The sequence below is a fragment of the Rana temporaria genome, chromosome 3 (assembly GCF_905171775.1).
Source record: "Rana temporaria chromosome 3, aRanTem1.1, whole genome shotgun sequence".
Taxonomy (NCBI): Eukaryota; Metazoa; Chordata; class Amphibia; order Anura; family Ranidae; genus Rana; species Rana temporaria.
In genome coordinates, this window is record NC_053491.1 from 217,496,899 (window position 1) to 217,515,561 (window position 18,663).

The 18,663-nt window shown below is 43.3% G+C and overlaps 1 protein-coding gene across 1 annotated transcript in view; it reads right to left on the bottom strand.

The window, feature by feature from the left end:
* ELK3 (ETS transcription factor ELK3) overlaps positions 1-18,663 on the bottom strand; it is a 45,372-nt gene that overhangs the window by 13,266 nt on the left and 13,443 nt on the right. The gene's annotated exons all lie outside the window — the stretch shown is intronic.

Below are 18,663 nucleotides of genomic sequence, written 5' to 3' on the forward strand. Positions count from 1 at the left end.
ATGCCACAAGGTGGCAGAAACATCCAGCCACAGCCTATTATCCTCCCAAGTTCTCATTATACCGTTGTAGAACTGACTTGGAGACGTCGGAATATTATGTGAAAATATAGAAACATGCAAAAAGATTATAACTATGTGAAAATATAAAATCTACTGGAAGATTGTTAAGGATGCTAACAGACTAACTCTTCTTGAAGTTTCTCTTCCGTTTTAAAGGGAAATTCCAGCTCATACCATGATGTTTACAAAGACGTACCAGAATGCCCTTGTTGTCATCTATGTACTGATTATTTGAAGATGTAAGGAGTTATATACCCAGGATCCATTTGTATTGCTGTCAGCAGGCTTCAAATGTCAAATTTTCACCCAGAAATTAGATGTTTTATAACTATGTCTTGATAAAAAAATAAAAAAACGCAGTGAGGGATATGTGCTTTTAACTACATCAGGAATAGCAACTGTTTCCTATTTAAAAGCTAGACTAGTTTCTACTATATACCTATTTTTTCTCAATAACCCTAGAATTGATAAAAGTATTTTTAAGGGTTAAACAAATTTCTGTCTTACGCCTTTTTTATTTGTTTTTAATTTTTTTTTTTTTTAAGGCACAAATAAAGAAAGCACTTTAAAATGTACTTTACCCAGATATGCCACGTACCGGTAATTAAAAATACAACAAGGCAAGGGTTACAAATATTTTTCTGCTATGTGTTGCATGTTCTGATGCCACAAATATGCTGCTGTCACACATTAAACACATTTACAAACAATTTTTATGTTATGAAAGTTTGGTCCAAGAATAATATAATGTAAATTAAATTAAGTGTAAGAGTACTATAACAATGACTATGATTGGGGGGGGGGGGGGGGAGTATCTAGGGCCTAAATAGTGTTTAAATAGGATCTACTTTTTTTTTTTTTTACTTTAAGCAGTTTGCTGCAGCTATAGTTGGTATCGCATCACAGAAAACCTGTAACAGTTCTAAAAAAATCACACTTAATAGTGGCTACAACTTGCTGTAGGTAATTATTATTATAATTATTGTTTTTATAATATATGATTTATATAGCACCAACCATTTACGCGATCCTTTAAAACCGGTGTATTGAATTAAAATCCACAGCGGTCTGACCATTAAAACAAAATAGTTTTTTGTTCAGTCCTCTCCTCCTATATCACAATCCCTTACATCAGTGAGTGAGTGAGAAACTTATATAGCGCAGCACATGCAAACTAAATCGCCTCTGGGCGCTCGTTGTTCCTTTCTCTTTTGAGATCAAAAGAGATGAGTTTTGATCTTTCTTCTGAAGGCCAAGTGGTTCTCCTCCAACCGAATGCTGGTTGGTACAGCGTTCCATAGCCTAGGGCCTTGGAACGCAAATCTTCTTTCCCCTTTGGATTTGTATCTGGCTTTGGGCATCTGGAGCAGATTTTGGTCGGTGGATCGCAGAATGCGATTGTAAGTTTTTATTTTTTCGCATAGGTATTGGGGGGCCTTCCCATGGATGCACTTATGTGTCAGACAGAGTGCTTTAAAATCAATTCTGTCTTTCACTGGCAACCAATGGAGGGTTCTTAACGAAGCTGAGATTGATTCCCAGGGTTTTTTCCCGGTCACCAGTCTGGCGGCCGTATTTTGTACGACTTGCAGACAAGCAATTTGGTACTTTGGGAGTCCGAGGTAAAGGGCATTAGCCAGTGTCCCCAGTTCCCACCACACATCACAGTCCCCCACTTCACATCAGTTTCCCCTTCACAGTAGTGTTCTCAGGCCCACTGCACATCACCCCACACACCTCACAGTACTGTCCTCTGCACCTTCTCATCCATCCCCCACAGTACTGTCCTCTGCCCCTTCTCATTTCTCCCCCACAGTACTCTCCTCTGCCCCCTTCACATTCCACCCCCACAGTCTGCTGACTTCACATCACCCCCCAGCAGAACTTTAACCCCCCCCCCATTACATCTCCCCCCCCCCCCCCCACAGCACTGCCCCCCCCTCACATCAAAAATTCCCCCACAGTAGTGTGCTCTGCCCCCTTCACATCAAACACACACCCCACAACACTGCTTATAATAACAGCGTTGGAGGCTGTGGGAAAGAAGCGGCGCATAAATGGTGTGATGGCGTGGGCGCAGGTCTGGATGCAACAGTGTTTCTTGGTCTGGATGCGGACCACTGTCTGCCATTTAGTGATGCCTGCTTTATAAATATAAGGAGACAGCACAGTTACAATAAAATTTAGGACAAAGTTTTGGGGGGGGGGGGGGGGCTAACTGTCTAAAAAGGAGGTGCAAGTGATACAAAAGGTGTATTCACTGTAGTGGATGAGTTAAAGTAATAGGTCAGTTTTTAGGCAGAGGCAGGATAGGCTTCCCTGAAGAATTGAATTGTCAAGGATCGCCTAAAGGCACATAGAATAGGAGATGGTCAGAGATTTGAGTAGGAAATTGCAGAGGATGTGAGAGGCTCTGAGAAAATCCTGATGGTGAACATGGGAGAAGGTCTTGAGTGAGAAGAAGATTGGTAATGTAGCTCGGGGTAGAGTTGTGGCATTGTACATTGGTATTTGAAAATGCAGTTGTTTGCAAGCAGAAGCCAGTAAAAGGATTAGCAGAGAATGGTGGTGGATACTAAGTGGTTGGTTGGTAAGGTGGATATGTTTTTCCACTTCTCCCAAGACCTTCTGCTCTCTATCTCCCTAGTCTCCTCCTCCCATGCTCTTCTCCAGAGCCTCTCCAATCCTCTGGAACGCACTACCTCAATCTGTCCAGTTGCCTCCTACTCTATCCACTTTTAGGCGATCCCTGAAAACGCATCTCTTCAGGGAGGCCTGTCATGCCTCCAACTAACAACCAAATCTTCTACTCCCCTCATGAGTTCATTCCTCACAGTCCCTACCTTTTGTTTTACCAGCCCCTCTCTCTTAGATTGTAAGCAGGATCAGGACCCTGTTAACCCTCTTGTTTTGAATTGTACTGTTGGTTTAGTGTCTCCCTACATTGTAAAGTGCTACGCAAACTGTTCACGCTATATGAATCCTGTATAATAATGATCTCAGATTTGATGTGACATCCACACAGTCAGGTCAGTTATTAAATTAGTGATGCAGGGGGAGACAGAAGGGTGAGCAGAATGAATGCAGGGGAAGACGGAAAGGTGAGCAGAGGAGTAGAGGGAGAGAGACACAGAATCTGCTTTGATTGGTTACTATTTGCCAGTGAACTTCAGTCATGAAGTTGACAGCTGGTCCTGGTTTGGCACACACAGTGGAGGAATGGACAAATTAGCTCAAGTAAACATTGCAGAGGCTTGATTGAGATTCAACAGGATGCAGTGGCGTCGCTGGGGGGGGTGGGGGTGCAGGACGCACCGGGGTGACACCCACCATAGGGGTGACACCTGTGGGCAGTAGCATTACACGGTCTGCACACACCCCTACACTGTGATCTGTGTCTCTCTGGCTGTGTCCCTCAGCGGAGCCGACCGAAGCCGCCTCCTCTCTGTTTGCACAGGAGGGACACACCACTGTTTTGAGGTCTAACCAGTGTATTGTATTTGTAGATGGACATGTACTGGGGGCACTATGGGAGGGGAGAGGGGGGGGACTACTAGCACAAGTGGAGAGTGGGGTCTATGCTGATGGAGGGGGTCTGCACTGAGGGAGGGTCTATGCTGATGGAGGGGGTCTGAGGAGGAGGGTCCATGCTGATGGAGGGGGTTCTATACTGAGGAAAAGGGGGTCTGTACTAAGGGGGGTCTGTACTGAGGGAGAGGGGTCTATACTACGGAAGGGGGGGTCTGTACTTAATGGGGGGTTGTACTGAGTGAGGGGGGGTCTGTACTGAAGGGGGACTATAGTTAATGGAGGGGGGGTAAAACAAATTTTGTTCTGCACCGAGTGATGCCAACCCCAAGGTTTTGAAATGTAAACATACCTAGTACTCAGCCTTGGTAGCTAGAAAAGCAGATTTAATAAATCTGTTTATAGTTAACAGCAAGTGCTTATATGTGGAAGCTACCAAATTACATTTTATGCAGCAATTAATAAATTGGAAGCAAGATTACCTGGAATTTCCCCCCCATCCCCTTACTCAAAATACACACGCGCGAAATTTCAAGGGAGATGCTTTCGCTAGAGAATTTCTTTGCCTGGAGACAAACGTGTCGAATTTTTTGTTAAATGTGTAAGACAAGAGGTCTACATCCAGTGTCCCCCAACTGCGATACAGGTCCTGAAACACTTTCAATTGTGGGAATCAATGTCACATTCTCAGACATTGCTGACTGAGATAGTCTGCCAGCCAAATGTTTATGCCTGGGATGTACATGACGGACAAGGTTGGAAATCAAAGTGGATGTAAACCCTTACATATACCCAGTGAAGTGAACAGCCTCAGATAATACACCGAGATGAAACAAATCCTCCTACATGCTTCACTTGCTTGCAGTCTTCTCTTCCCTACACCCCTTCAAAAATGCAGAATGTGAAAAAAAAAAAAAAGTCTTCATCTGTCAGGAACACAGAGGAGGGAGTGGAGAGGCTGCAGTTAGTGTGTGAGAAAGGAACACATCCCCTTCACACAGCAAAAGAACTGTGATCTAAATAGACCAGCTCCATTCTGAGCTCCCTCCTGTCAGAAAAACTTCTCAGAAGTGACTCATGCTAATAAGAGGAACGAATCACCAGAAACCACACGTAGAGCTTTGGCGAGAGATAAGTAAACAATACAGATATATGTGCTTTGCTCATATTCCAAGACTGAGGTTTTACAACCACTTTAAGTTCTGCCCAGGGAAGTACATATGTGATCCACCTGTTTTGCCATGGCAGAACTTGTTTAACTGAATATGGAACGGAAGATCCTCTAACACTGCAAAGACGGCCAAAACGGTTAATGCTCCAGGATGTCGATTAGACGATAAGACTCCTCTGACAAGGTGCCGATGACTCCTACCCAACCTGACAGACTAGCATCTACTGTGAGAATCTTTGAAAAGACTGAAAGGAAGAACTTCACCTGATTCCAGAACCATCAATCTAGGGCCAACATGGACTTTTCTGCCAAATTAATTGGTGTTTACAGGGTCATGGCTTGTCCCATGCCAGGATGCTGAATTGTCGGTTTCTGAAATGAAACTGGCCAAAGGGGACTGACTAGAAAGAGGCCACCATCAGGCCCAAAATGCTCATGCTAAAGTGCAAAGCTGGATGACTCCTGACTGGAGAGCTTGAATCTGAGATAGGAGAGACCCTGGCATTAGCTGTGTCCAGGACTAGACCCAGATACTCCAAACAATAGTTGGTTCCAGGGCTGATTTCTGAAGGTTTAGAATGCATTTGAACCACTGTAAGGTTTAGATAGTTGGAGACATGTTATCTGACAGAGCCTGCATCAACAATTCCCTCAACAGAAGGTTGTTTAAGTATTCCACAATTGGGGTGCCATAAGAGCATGGTTCGTACTATAGCCAGATCCTTGGTGGAAACTGAAGGCTGGCCCACAATTTGTTATTTGCCATGTCCAGTCCTCATGTAGATGGGAATATAACTGAAGATAAAGGACTTTCTGTGTCCCTCAATGGACCAGAGAGAAAACTATTTTATTTTCCAATCCTAACTCAAATTGTGAAAACAAAGTGGTTTGTATATTACAGTTTAAAGCAGGGGTTCACTAAAAAAAAAAAAAAAAATTTACACACATTCGATCCAGCATAGTAAGGGCATTTACATTTGGCGTATTTTTATTTTTTTTTGCTCTGTACATACCTTTATAATCTGTTTTTCTCCAGGGCTTCCGGGTTCCGATGACTGCAGGACTGGGCGTTCCTATCCTTTCATTGGATGATTGACGGCTTGTGAAACAGGTGACCTGTCGCACAACGTGCGTCACCAGATGTCAGGAAATAGCCGAGCTGCAAGTCGGGACTATACGGCGCCTGCGCAGTCAGCTCTACACGGCGGGCGCAGGCGCCGTATAGTGCCGACTCTTAGCTCGGGAATTTCCGGAAATCTGGTGACGCGCGTTGTGCGACAGGTCACCTGTTTCACAAGCCGTCAATCATCCAACGAAAGGATAGGAACGCCCAGTCCCGCAAGCATCGGAAGCCTGAGGCAGGGATAGGAACGCCCAGTGCCACAGTCATCGGAACCCGGAAGCCCTGGACCAAATCAGAATATAAAGGTAAGTACGGAGAAAAAAAAAAAACTTGCCAAAAGTATATGCCCTTACTATGCTGCCTCTAGTGTTAAAAAATCGTTTTTAGGGTGAACCTCCACTTTAAGATAAGATTTTGACCATGTATTTAAAATTGTAGTAAAATCAAATTGGCTACAACTGCAGACTTGGGTAAGTTCACCTTTTGTAACATGTTACACACATATTCAGAGTGTAACATGTTACAGATGCAGTGGCCCCTGCCCCCCGTTCCCTCATTTTGACAGTGAGATCTTCTCTCCCGCCTGCTTTCACAATCTAAATAAAATGTCTCTGCCCGCATCATTCATTAACAGTGTTTTGTGAATGTGAAAACTACAAGTACCGACAGCCTTTGCAGCTGCCGGCTTGCAGTTCCCTATGAACTACCAGGGCGTTGATGAGCATTCCTAGGTAGTTCATTGAGCTTCCCGTCAGAGTGGAACTGCAACCCTGTATCAGAAGTACAAGCAGACAGTCCACAGGACCGTGGCATTACACCTTCGATCTGCTGACCGTGGGTGCAATACTTTACAGGCTCCTAACAAAAAACCTGCAAAATAGTAAAGGTGATCTTCTCCTTTACTGAATTTGAGTAACCGCCACATTAGCCTACAATGTACTATTAACCTTTAGTTATCTGTGGTTGCCTGTTAGATGTGAACTGACTGTGTCATTACCGGTTTAGGTTTAGTTCCTGTATTTCTGTACATTGCAGGCAGGAAACCGGAAAACAGACCACAGGAAATCTATACAGTCTGGAATCACAACTCTGCACTTCCTTCTGTCCCAGGCAATGCAGTTGTCTTTAATAAGTTGGTTTACAAAATGGTGAGGGATTGTAAAAATCTAAATGAAATGAGAGGGAGAAACCCATTGTTTAATCATATACTGTACATTAGGGGAAATTAACTGACAGTGAAGCAGAGTCTGGAGCACCTTTTACTATTATTTTTTAAAGCTAAGCTAGAAGCTGATTGGTTACTATACTCGGCTATTCCAGAGTCTGTCTTCTCCAGTTTTAGTAAATTTCCCTCATTGTATACAAAGTTTAAATCTCTTTTTGTGGCAATTTATTAAAACCGCAGTTTATTCATTACCAAATATGCCCATAGTTTGCTATGCAGACCAAATCTGGGGTGTCATGGTTATTGAATGAAAGGTTTTAGATGTCAAGCTTCTGTTTATGCTATTTATTTTTCTGTAACAGTGTCTACTGTATTTAAATGTTTAGAAATGCTGTCTATAGTTTTCTCTGTAGAGTAAAATATATTATCAACATTATTTATTATAATAAAAAAAAAATCCTGATTACTCCTGATGACTTTGCGTTTCAGCAGTAATTATGTGTCTAAAGAACTTGGGGAATACACAATAACAACATAATGACGCTGATCTTTCCATATCCAGGCATTTTAATGTTTCCGCCCAGAGCATCCTCCGAGCTGCTATTGTACGCGAGCTGTAAAAATGTTCTAAATCCGGACTTCCTCCTATTATGTTTCTGAGGCGTCTTGCTGGGAAAGCAAAACAAGGTAGGAATTCCTGCAGCACCACCCAGTGGAAAATATAAGGAAGGCCCAATGTACGGCCAAACACTGACATCTAATACTGCAGAATAGGTATTCTAATATGAACCAATAAGAAGGATGATCGAATTTTGAGACACACAATACTGGATGCAAATAAAAATAGGCTTCATCTATCAAAGTGTCAGAAGGGACAGTATGCAGCATTACGCTACCAACTATCAAATTCAAACTTTCATTCTCATCCTGTTTCCAGTGCAGGTTTGAAGACCAAGCCCAAAAAAATTATTTCCACATTTGCGGTTAAATTTGAGTAAACCCATTACAGTAATACCTCGGATTGCGAGTGATGCGGTTAACGAGCATTTCACTAAACAAGCTATCATTTAAAAAAATCCTGACTCAGTTTGTGAGTGTTGTCTCACAAAACAAGCAGGATTCAAGCCTCTGCGGTGTGCAGTACCGTGTTTGGCCAGTACCGTGTTTGGCCGAGGAACTCGACGTGCCAAACACATCGAGTTCCTCGGCGAGTTCAGGGATGAAGCCGCCGAGGAGCTCGGCGGGCCGCCTTCTCCCATAGAACAACGAGAAAATAGAGAACATGTTCTCTATTTTCTCGACGAGTTCCTCGGCGGCTCCATCAGGCCAAAAGTGTACAGACGACAGAGTTTCTCGGCAGAATCAGGCTCTGACCGAGTTTCTCGCCGAATTCTGCCGAGAAACTCTGTCGTGTGTACGAGGCCTCAGATGTTTCTTAGGAGAAGGCGTCATGGCTGACTGAAAGCATTTCTCAAGAAAAATCCAAATCTATCCCAAAAGACAGGGAGAGCTTCCTCTTAACACCCAATGGAGAAGCCCAGTGTGTAAATATTTAAAGTGTTACTAAACCCACAACAGTAAAATCAGTCTGTATATGCAATAAAGCATGCTTATTATACTCACTGTGGAACCTAAGGGGTTACTCTTCCGCATTGTGTAAAAAGGCTGTTCGATCTTGCATGCACATATCTTCCACTGGCTTCAAAACTTGTCCAGATAAGACAGAGTTACTGGAGTCAGGCTGCACATGCTCAGTTCCACAGTTCCCAAACCACCTTCTGATAGAACAGAAGGCTAGGGGACAAAATGCACATGCTCAGTTTGGTGTGTATTGCTAAAGAGAGCGCTGATCAGAGTGTTCTGGTGAGGGGGGGGCTGTCCCCCTGTCAGAACACAACAGCTCAGGGGAGGTGATCGCTGTACTAACTTTGCATGGTTAGTACAGCGACTCCAACCGGAGCTGACAGTATTTTTTCGTTTTAACCCTCGGGGTTGAACAAAAAAAAAAAAATGGTGTGTACCTGGCTTTAGTAAGTATGTCAGGTAAAAAAAAAAAAACACAACAGAAAAAAGTCGGACACTCTGTGAACTCCCTTGTCACTCTTCATTGGCTAAATAACGTAAACACAGTGTATAGGATACTGACATGTTTCGACTATTGCAGCCGTCCTCAAAAAAACAAACAAACCCGTAAGCGATACACTTAAAATACATGTATATTTCTCATGTTTTGTTTTTTGTGGACTGAAATTGCAAGAACTGGTGTCAGCCCTGCCCAGTTGTCAAACTAGTGAATCCCCCATGCTTCTCATCTCCAAAGCAAAAGGACGAATTGTTCTGTAGTTCAAGATAACAACTAAGAAAATTCTAGTTTCTGTTCTCTCATTCACTTCCTGGTTTGCATCGTTCGTTCATGTAAGAACTACATTTCCCAGTATGAATTGCGGCACGCCCAGTAATTCACACTTCCTTGAAGTCTCTAACACGTGGAGAGCGTCCTGCCGCACAGATGTAGTTCCCAGAAGGGGGTGAGCACGTTACTGACCACCGCAGTAAAGCCTCCCGTCACTGTGGTCAGTAAAATCAGACAAGCAGGAAGTGAACAGAGAAGAAATAGAGCAACTTCTGAGCAAAAACGAACAATGAAGAAGTGAAAAGAGGAATGTCTGCAGGTAAAGGATGCTTATTATGAGAAAAAATGTTTTCCTTTACAACCCCTTTAACTTTTCTTTACTAACTGACCTCAAACAAGGGAGTCCACTTGACTTATGGAATATTTGTTACAGGTTAATAACCCACTAGGAAGATAGACAAGGATGAGGTCTCCATGGTTTGTACTAGTAGAAACAAATCTGCAAGGAATGTGCATAGAAAGCCTCCTTATGTACTGATCAAGGTAAGATGTGTTCACAGACTTTCATAGACAGCTGGTGCTCATTAAAGCAAAAATCACGCCAAAACTTTTTTTTTACATTTCAAACAGAATAGCAAAATGACAGAACCTTGCTTTAGGTTCTTTTTTTGCTGTCTGTGTCTGCATTGGGGTGATTTCTCCTCACTGCCAGGTGGCACCAGTCACTGACACAGGAAGCGAAGTATAATCTCTATTCTAAAAAGGTGTGCATGCTGTCTGTTCCTGTTGGGGGCCTTCCCCTCATTTCCTGTTCTAGGTGGCTCCAATCAGCTGAGCAGGAAATGAGGGGATACCGACAATGGGAACAGAAAATATGAAAAACACAGCAGAGCTTGCAGACATTCCTAGGTTAGGGAGACAATATTGAAAGGGACACAACAGCCCTTTACTATGCTACAGCGTACTGTACATCCTATGAACATCCTATTTGTTACCTTGTTTAACAAAGAATGTACTTTTTATCTATCAGGTCTAGAAAGTGTTCGGAGTCTGCTTTGCCACACAAGTAGTCCAATCCTGTTTATATTCTAAATCCAAAAACAAAAGTGTAATACATTACAGCTAATAGTTCATAGATGCAGTCAATTTGTTTTCTTTAATCAGGGTTTTTTTCCCTCCAATTGTCATCTGGTGATCCTTTAGTAACATATGTTGTCTCAGGCTCAGTTCACATATGAGCTGCATGTGGCTCACAACAGGGGTCCGATGCGTGCTGACTCACCATTTCAGGTCCAATTTCAGCCCGAATTTTGAACTAAAACGGACCAAAAGACGCACAGCGTTTTTCGGCAAAACGCACCGGACCTGCTGCGAAGCTATGTGAACCGGCTCCATAGAGAGCCGGTCAATATCTCCTGCTATTACGAATTGGATGCGGGGATCCCACATCCAATTTACAATGGTGTGAACCCAGCCTTAAGGGATCAATGATTACTCACACTACACCTATGATTTGTACTTCAGGCTAACATGGCGACGTCTGCATGATCAACCTGTGAACACAGACTAAGAACCCACATCATCATAGGGGTGAATGAACAGGAAGCCACCAGGAGAAACATGTTGACATCAAAGAACAAGAAAACATTTCAAAGAAAATATTAAAAAATTGCTATTTAAATAGTAAACCTAGGGAAGAGATTAAGATTTAGTTATACTATAGAGCATGGGTCTTCAAACTACGGCCCTCCAGTTGTTCAGGAACTACAATTCCCATCATGCCTAGTCATGTCTGTGAATGTCAAAGTTTTACAATGCCTCATGTGATGTGTAGTTCCGCAACAGCTGGAGGGCCGTAGTTTGAGGATCCCTGCTATAAAGTGTCTGATACTTATTTGTATCTTCAGCATGTAGGGCTCAGTTTAATTTAAAAAGGACTTGAGAGGGCAGAAATAAGGAAGTTGCAACTACTTTCATGCAGTTAATGAAAACACAAAGAAGTTAAAAGGGCTTGTTAAATCTCCCAGGAGTCCCATGACAGTCTTTGTCCCTGTTAAAATGTGGTGTAGTTTAGAATACCCTTATGGGGTGGTATTTTGTTGCTGAAGGTCTATTGTTGCTGGGGTTGGGGGAATATATTGTTGTTGGTATATTTTATTGCTGTGGGTATTCTATTTTGCTGGGGGTATATTGTTGCTGGAGGGGATCTGTTACTAGAGGGGGGTTTACTGTTGCTGGGAGATCTGTTGTGGCTAGAGGGATCTATTGCTGGGGAGAATCTATTCTTGCTGGATCTGTTGTTTGAGTGGATCTATTGTTGCTTGGGGGATCTATTGTTGCTGCAGAGGACCATGCAGGGATGGAGACAAGGGTGAAGCGGAGAGCCCCGGCACCTATTCTCTGAGAAAAAAAGCCATGTACACATTAATGCAGCTCTGTATTCATCAAAACATCACTAACCACTTCAATACAGGGCATTTTCACCCCCTTCCTGCCCAGGCCAATGTTCTGTTCCCATTGCAGTTTTTATTTTTTGCGCTATAAACAAAAGAAGAGCGACAAGTTTGAAAATAACACAATACTTTTTGCTGTAATAAATATCCCAATTTTTTAAAAAATTAAAAATATTCCTGAGTTTAGGCCGATATGTATTCTTCTACCTATTTTTGGTAAAAAAAAAATCGCAATAAGCCTATAGTGATTGGTTTGCACAAAAGTTATAGCGTCTACAAAATAGGGAATAGATTTATGGCATTTTTTTTTTCTTTACTAGTAATGCCAGCGATCTGTGATTTTTATTGTGACTGTGACATTGCGGCGGACATATTGGACACCTTTGACACTATTTTGGGACCATTCACATTTAAACAGCGATCAATGCTATAAAAATGCACTGGTTACTGTATAAATGTCACTGGCAGGAAAGGGGTTAACACTAGGGGGCAATCAAGGGGTTAAATGTGTTACCTAGGGAGTGATTCTAACTGTAGTGGGTGGGGACTCACAAGGGGAGGAGACCGATCAGTGTTCCTCTGTACTGGGAACACACCATCGGTCCCCTCTCACCTGACAGAATGTGGATCTGTGTGTTTATACACACAGATCCACGGTCCTGCTCTGTTACTGGGTAATTGCGGGTGCCCGGCGGCCATCGCAGCACGTGGTGCGTGCGCGCCCCATAGGCTGCCGGGAAGCCTAGGATGTCAAATGACGCCCGCCCAGGATGGGAGATCCCTCCTGCGGATGTCATTTGACAATGGGCGGTTAGGGAAGCGCGTATTATTTTAATTGTAAGCATAAGTGCAAATTAGTCCTTTTGCACTCCCTGTACAGCAGGAATATTCTGTGATGGAATACTAGTCAGTACCAGTGTGCAAAAGGACATTTGCTTCGAAAGAATAAATCGCCTCTAATTCTATGTGTCTTATGGGTGTGAAAGATGCTACAATCTGTAAAACTATTTGTTATTTTTTTTTTTACTTTTTAGAAGGGAGCGCCTAGAGATTGTATAGAATTTTAAACAGTTGACTGAAAAAAGTTTGAGAAAAAACTGGCTTAGTTGTAAGGTTACAGTGGTAATACTTCCAGACTAACGCCCCATGTACACAGGACGCTGCTAAACGTACATTCAGAGGCAGTTGGGTGCTTTTTTCAAATTCCCCTAAACTCATTCAATGTTATCCTATGTGACCATGTACACAGTCTGGTTTATTGCTGTTTTTAGGCAGTTGCGTTTAACAGCATTTCTTTAAAGGCAAAAAAAGGGTTCAGACGCAAAAGACTTCCATGTTTCAGACGCCAAACGCAGCTAAACAAGGTAAGCAGTGTTCTGTTTTATAGACTTTTTTCGTTTTTGACCATTTAAAAAAAAAAAATATATATATATATATATATATATATATATATATATATATATATATATATATATATATATATATAATATTTTAAACGCTTCTAAACGCAAACGTGGCAGAACGCGGCAAAACTGACATTTTAAACGTGGGTTACTATCTGTCAAGTTAAATCATAACTATTCGTGTAACTATTTGTGTCAAGTAAAAAAGAACGTTTGCAGTACGCTAGGTGTGAATTGAGCCTTAGTATCCTATATATAGATCAGACATGCCAGGATTGGGGTTGGAATGAATGAGATAATTTGCCCACTTTATGTCCGTTCACCTAGAACCCATGACTAGAAGAGTTAGGCACACATCTCTGCTGGCAGTTAGTTCTAGGTAAATAGGCTCAGAGTGGTTGAACTGTAAATACCTGGTGCACTATTCTACCAAAGAAAATACCTAGACTTGCCACAACATAGGCCCAGTTGGGTGTCATTGGTAGGCAGTTTGGAAGCCTGCCATACCAACCCATGGTCTTTCTGGTCTGTGCAAAAATCTGTCCATGAATTAACATGTAAACTGAAATTCAAACACATCAAAATTTGCTTTGGTCAGGCTGAAACTGATTATGAATCATTAATATGTTTCTAATAAAAAATCTTACTTTATTTTATTGCGTGTTAATTTAGATGTTGAGGTAGAAAATTCTAAATGGAAACAAATTCTTACACCTGCAAAGTAGTGACCTCAGTATTTTGGAAAAACAACTTCATCAGGTTTTATAGAGTGCTGGATTAAGTGGATTTCAGAAATACACAGTGTAGATGTGTGGATACCTTTCTTAAGATAGAAAAAAAGCCAAATAATATGAAGTGCAATTTATAGAAAGCATCTGGTGTGCAGCATGGACCATTGGGAATATATGTATACCTTCTAGTGAGGCTACATATTTGCTATCAATTTTTTTTTTTTTTTTAAGAGACAGACATACTTCAATAGCGAATTTGTTTTAAGGTGGATTAAAATCAACTTTTCTAAATTATCTACCTTCATACCCACTTTAAATATGCTGTTGTAAAGCCCATTAAAATCCATGAGATTTATTAAGCTCCATCCTATCAACTCTCCACTGGCCAAAACTGTGAAATGTAAGAAAATGGTGAGAAAGAAAGGATGTAAAAAAAATGGTGTCATTGGGAGGAATTGTGCCCCATCACTGATGTCATTGGGAGGAATTGTGTCCCATCACTGATGTCATTGGGAGGAATTGTGTCCCATCACTGATGTCATTGGGAGGAATTGTGTCCCATCATTGATGTCATTGGGAGGAATTGTGTCCCATCATTGATGTCATTGGGAGGAATTGTGTCCCATCATTGATGTCATTGGGAGGAATTGTGTACCATCATTGATGTTATTGAGGGGAATTGTGTCCCATCATTGATGTCATTGGGAGGAATTGTGTACCATCATTGATGTCATTGGGAGGAATTGTGTACCATCATTGATGTCATTGGGAGGAATTGTGTACCATCATTGATGTCATTGGGAGGAATTGTGTCCCATCATTGATGTCATTGGGAGGAATTGTGTACCATCATTGATGTCATTGGGAGGAATTGTGTCCCATCATTGATGTCATTGGGAGGAATTGTGTACCATCATTGATGTCATTGGGAGTAATTGTGTACCATCATTGATGTCATTGGGAGGAATTGTGTACCATCATTGATGTCATTGGGAGTAATTGTGTACCATCATTGATGTCATTGGGAGGAATTGTGTACCATCATTGATGTCATTGAGAGGAATTTTGTCCCATCGTTGGTGTCATTGGGAGAAAATGTGCCCCATCGTTGGGGTCATTGGGAGAAATTGGGAGCCCAACTCTGGGGAAAACTAGAAGTCCTCACGTACAGTGGTGTTGTGCCTGCACTGCAAGGGTTAATTGCTAGTTTCTGTCAAGGGGACTGGAAAATAACTTTTACTTACCTGATCCTGCTCCCTGGCAGATGGCATCCCTCTACACTCCAGCAGTGGAATGTCCCCTGACATCCCCCTGTCCTACATGGGTCTTGATGATGTCAGAAGATCTTAGACCACCAAAGCCCAGGGAAGATGAGGCTATAGGGAACTGGTCCAGCAGCACAGGGGAGCTTGCAGGACCAGAGGATCAGGCAAATAAAACTGTACCCAGTCCCCTAGACATAAAAGACCAGTTAACCCTTGCATTTCAGGTGCAGCCCCACTACACGAAAGGGCTTTGTATTCCCGGAGTTAGGCTTTAGGTTAGACTGGACTAGGCTCTTATCCAGGGATGATATAAATTACAGGCACTGGCCCCAGGTCTACAACCACAGCTTTACTACTCTATCATTAGTAGCCTGTTACCTCATTGAAGAGTTCTCAAGAGCAACCCAGCATAGGCAGCAGTGGGGGCAGAGTGGATATGTACACTGATCAGTCATAACATTAGGATCACTGACAGGTTAAGTGAATAGCATTGATTATCTCAATATGGCATGTGAAAGTCAATTGGATATATTAGGCAGCAAGTAAACATGCTGTCCATGAAGTTAATGTGTTGAAAGCAGAAAAAAAAGGCATTGCAGTTTGTTTATATGACTGTGAAGCCTCAGACTGGTCAGAGCGCCCAAGCTGACCCATTTCCACCTACAATGAGCACGTGTGCATCAGAACTGTACCACGGATCACTGGAAGAAAGTTTCCTGGTCTAATGAATCACATTTTCTTATACATCATGTGGATGGTCAGGTTGTGTGTGCACCCCTTACCTGGAGAAGAGATGGCAGTAGGATGCAAAATAGGCAAGGCAAGCTGGCAGAGGCAATGTGATGCTTTAGGCAATGTTCTGCTGGGATACCCTGGTCCTGCCATGTGGATGTTACTTTGACATGTACCACCTACCTAAACGTTGTTGCTGACCAAGTATACCCTTTCATGGAAACAGTGTTCCCTGATGGCAGCGGCCTTTATCAGCAAGATAATGCGCCCTGCCACACTGCAAAAATGGTTCAAGATCGGCATCCAAATTCTGTAGATCGCAAAGCACGTACCTCATGCCACAGCATACCTTCAGAGGTATAGTGGCATCAATGCCACAATGGGTCAGGGCTGTTTTGGCAGCAATAGGGGAACTCCATATTAGCTAATCATAAAAACGTTATGGTTGTTCGGTGTATGCTGTATGTGTACAGGGTTGCAGTTGGCATCAACATGTGTTTTACTTTAAAGCTCATAGTCTCAGATTCCCATTGTTGCTCACAGTAGGATTGGTATAAGTGGAGCAAGGTTGGTGCAAGGATTTTTGACACGCTAGGCAAAACCTCATTTTGCCGACCCCTTGGCTCATCCTCTGACTCCACCCTCTTTGCCCTGCCCCTGTATACCTCGCCTTTTTAATGAAGCGACCATCAAATGCAGCCTCACCAGCAACCCATCAAATGCAGCCTCACCAGCAACCCATCAATGCAGCCTCACCAGCAACTCATTAATGCAGCCTGACCAGCACCCATTAATGCAGCCTCACCAGCATCCATCAAATACAGCCTCACCAGCGCCTATCAAATGCAGCCTCACCAGCGACCATCAAATACAGCCTAGCAGCACCCATCAATGCAGCCTCATCAGCGCCCATCAATGCAGCCTACCAAGGAGGGAGGAGGGGGCACGACCCCTCGGTACATGGACAGATCAGTCTTTATACACCAAATAAGTTTACATGCAAATCTGCGATAATGCAATCTCGGACAGTGACAGTATTTCACTCACCAGGTCTGAGGCTCTACAGACTGCTCTGCATCCATACGATGACGTGACCCAGCCAAGCGTGAGCGAGGAATAATTTTAAACTCTGCTTGCCTTAGTGCCTCCTCCGGGCAGACAGGTTCCACCTGTCACCTAGCCTGGAGCCCCGCCGATCACAGTTCACTGATGACTAATCAAAGGGGCGCAGCAGGGGATGTTTGCTTCCATTAATTCGGGAGTCGGGACACAGTCCTCCGCCACCGCTGTACCTCTGTCACTATGTGCGAATGGAGCTGCGGGTGCCTGCTGATGCTGAGACTTAGTTGCTTGCTGCAGAAAGAGGAGAGTAGAAACACCAGCGGCATGGGTGCCCTAGGCAGAAGTGTGCCCTAGGTGGCTGTCTAGTTTGCCTAGTGGTAGCACCTGATTTTTTTTTCTAAATAACAAATATGTAATACTTGCCTCCTCTGTGCAAGGGTTTTGCACAGAGTGCCCCTGATCCAACTCTTCTGTGGTGCCCCTGGCTCCTCCTCTTCTCGAGTGCCCCCACAGAGAGCCGCTTTCCATGGGGGCACGCTCCTGAGTCCTGCTTCTGCATCCATTGATACAGATATCAGGGCTTGACCCTGCCCTCTGGCTCACGTGTCACTGGATTTGAGCAGCGGGAGCCAATAGCACTGTGCGATCCATTGGCAAATGGCAGTGCTGGTCTCTAGAGTGGCCCCAAAAGCCAGAAACCAGTGCTTTCAATCACAAATCTGTCTCCCTTATAGCAGTCTGGTCAGATAGCGGGGGAAAACAATGCTGCTTAGCAACTGAAGCACAGATTTGAATAGGACCAAGTGCTATATGCACCTGGATCCGTAGGGGCTAAATAAGGTTGACATTTTAGTAATGAGACTTCTTTAAAACCCGGTCAAAGTCACAGTATAGATATGTTAGATAGACATTGTATTATTAACCTTACCTTAAAGGAGTTGTAAAGGCAGAAGGTTTTTTATTCTAATGCATTAAGGTAAAAAAAACTTCTGTGTGTAGCAGCACCCCCCTAATTGCCTAACTGAGCCCCTTCTCTCTCCAGCGATGTCCTTGATCCCCTCAGCCATCCAGGGCACTCCTCCTGATTGGCTGAGACAGAGCAGCTTTGCCATTGGCTCACACAGCTGTCAATCAAAGTCAGTCAGCCAATCGGGAGGGGGCGGGGCTCCGTGTCTGAATGGATACACTGAGCTCTGACTCGGCTTGGGTGCCCCCTGTAGCAAGCTGCTGGCTGAGGGGCACTCAAAGAAGGGGGGGCCAGGAGCAGCAAAGAGGGACCCGAGTAGAGGAGGATCCGGGCTGCTCTGTGCAAAACCAACTGTACAGAGGAGGTAAGTATACCATGTTTTTTTGTTTTTTTTTAAATGAGCCTTTACAATTACATTTTGTTTACAGTGGTTTTGCTGTTTGTCACCATATGACTATACAGTTTAATAGGTACCAAGGTACCATACATGGCTTGAAATTTAGACAAAGTGTGCAGATTAGTACCGACAGCAGAATCGTACAACTAACATTTTCAGAAGGAGAGTTTTCTGGTTTCACTGCTAATTTTTAGGTGGGGTGCAGAGGCAATACCACACACACAGTCCAAGTGTGATGAAGCGGTAATATGTC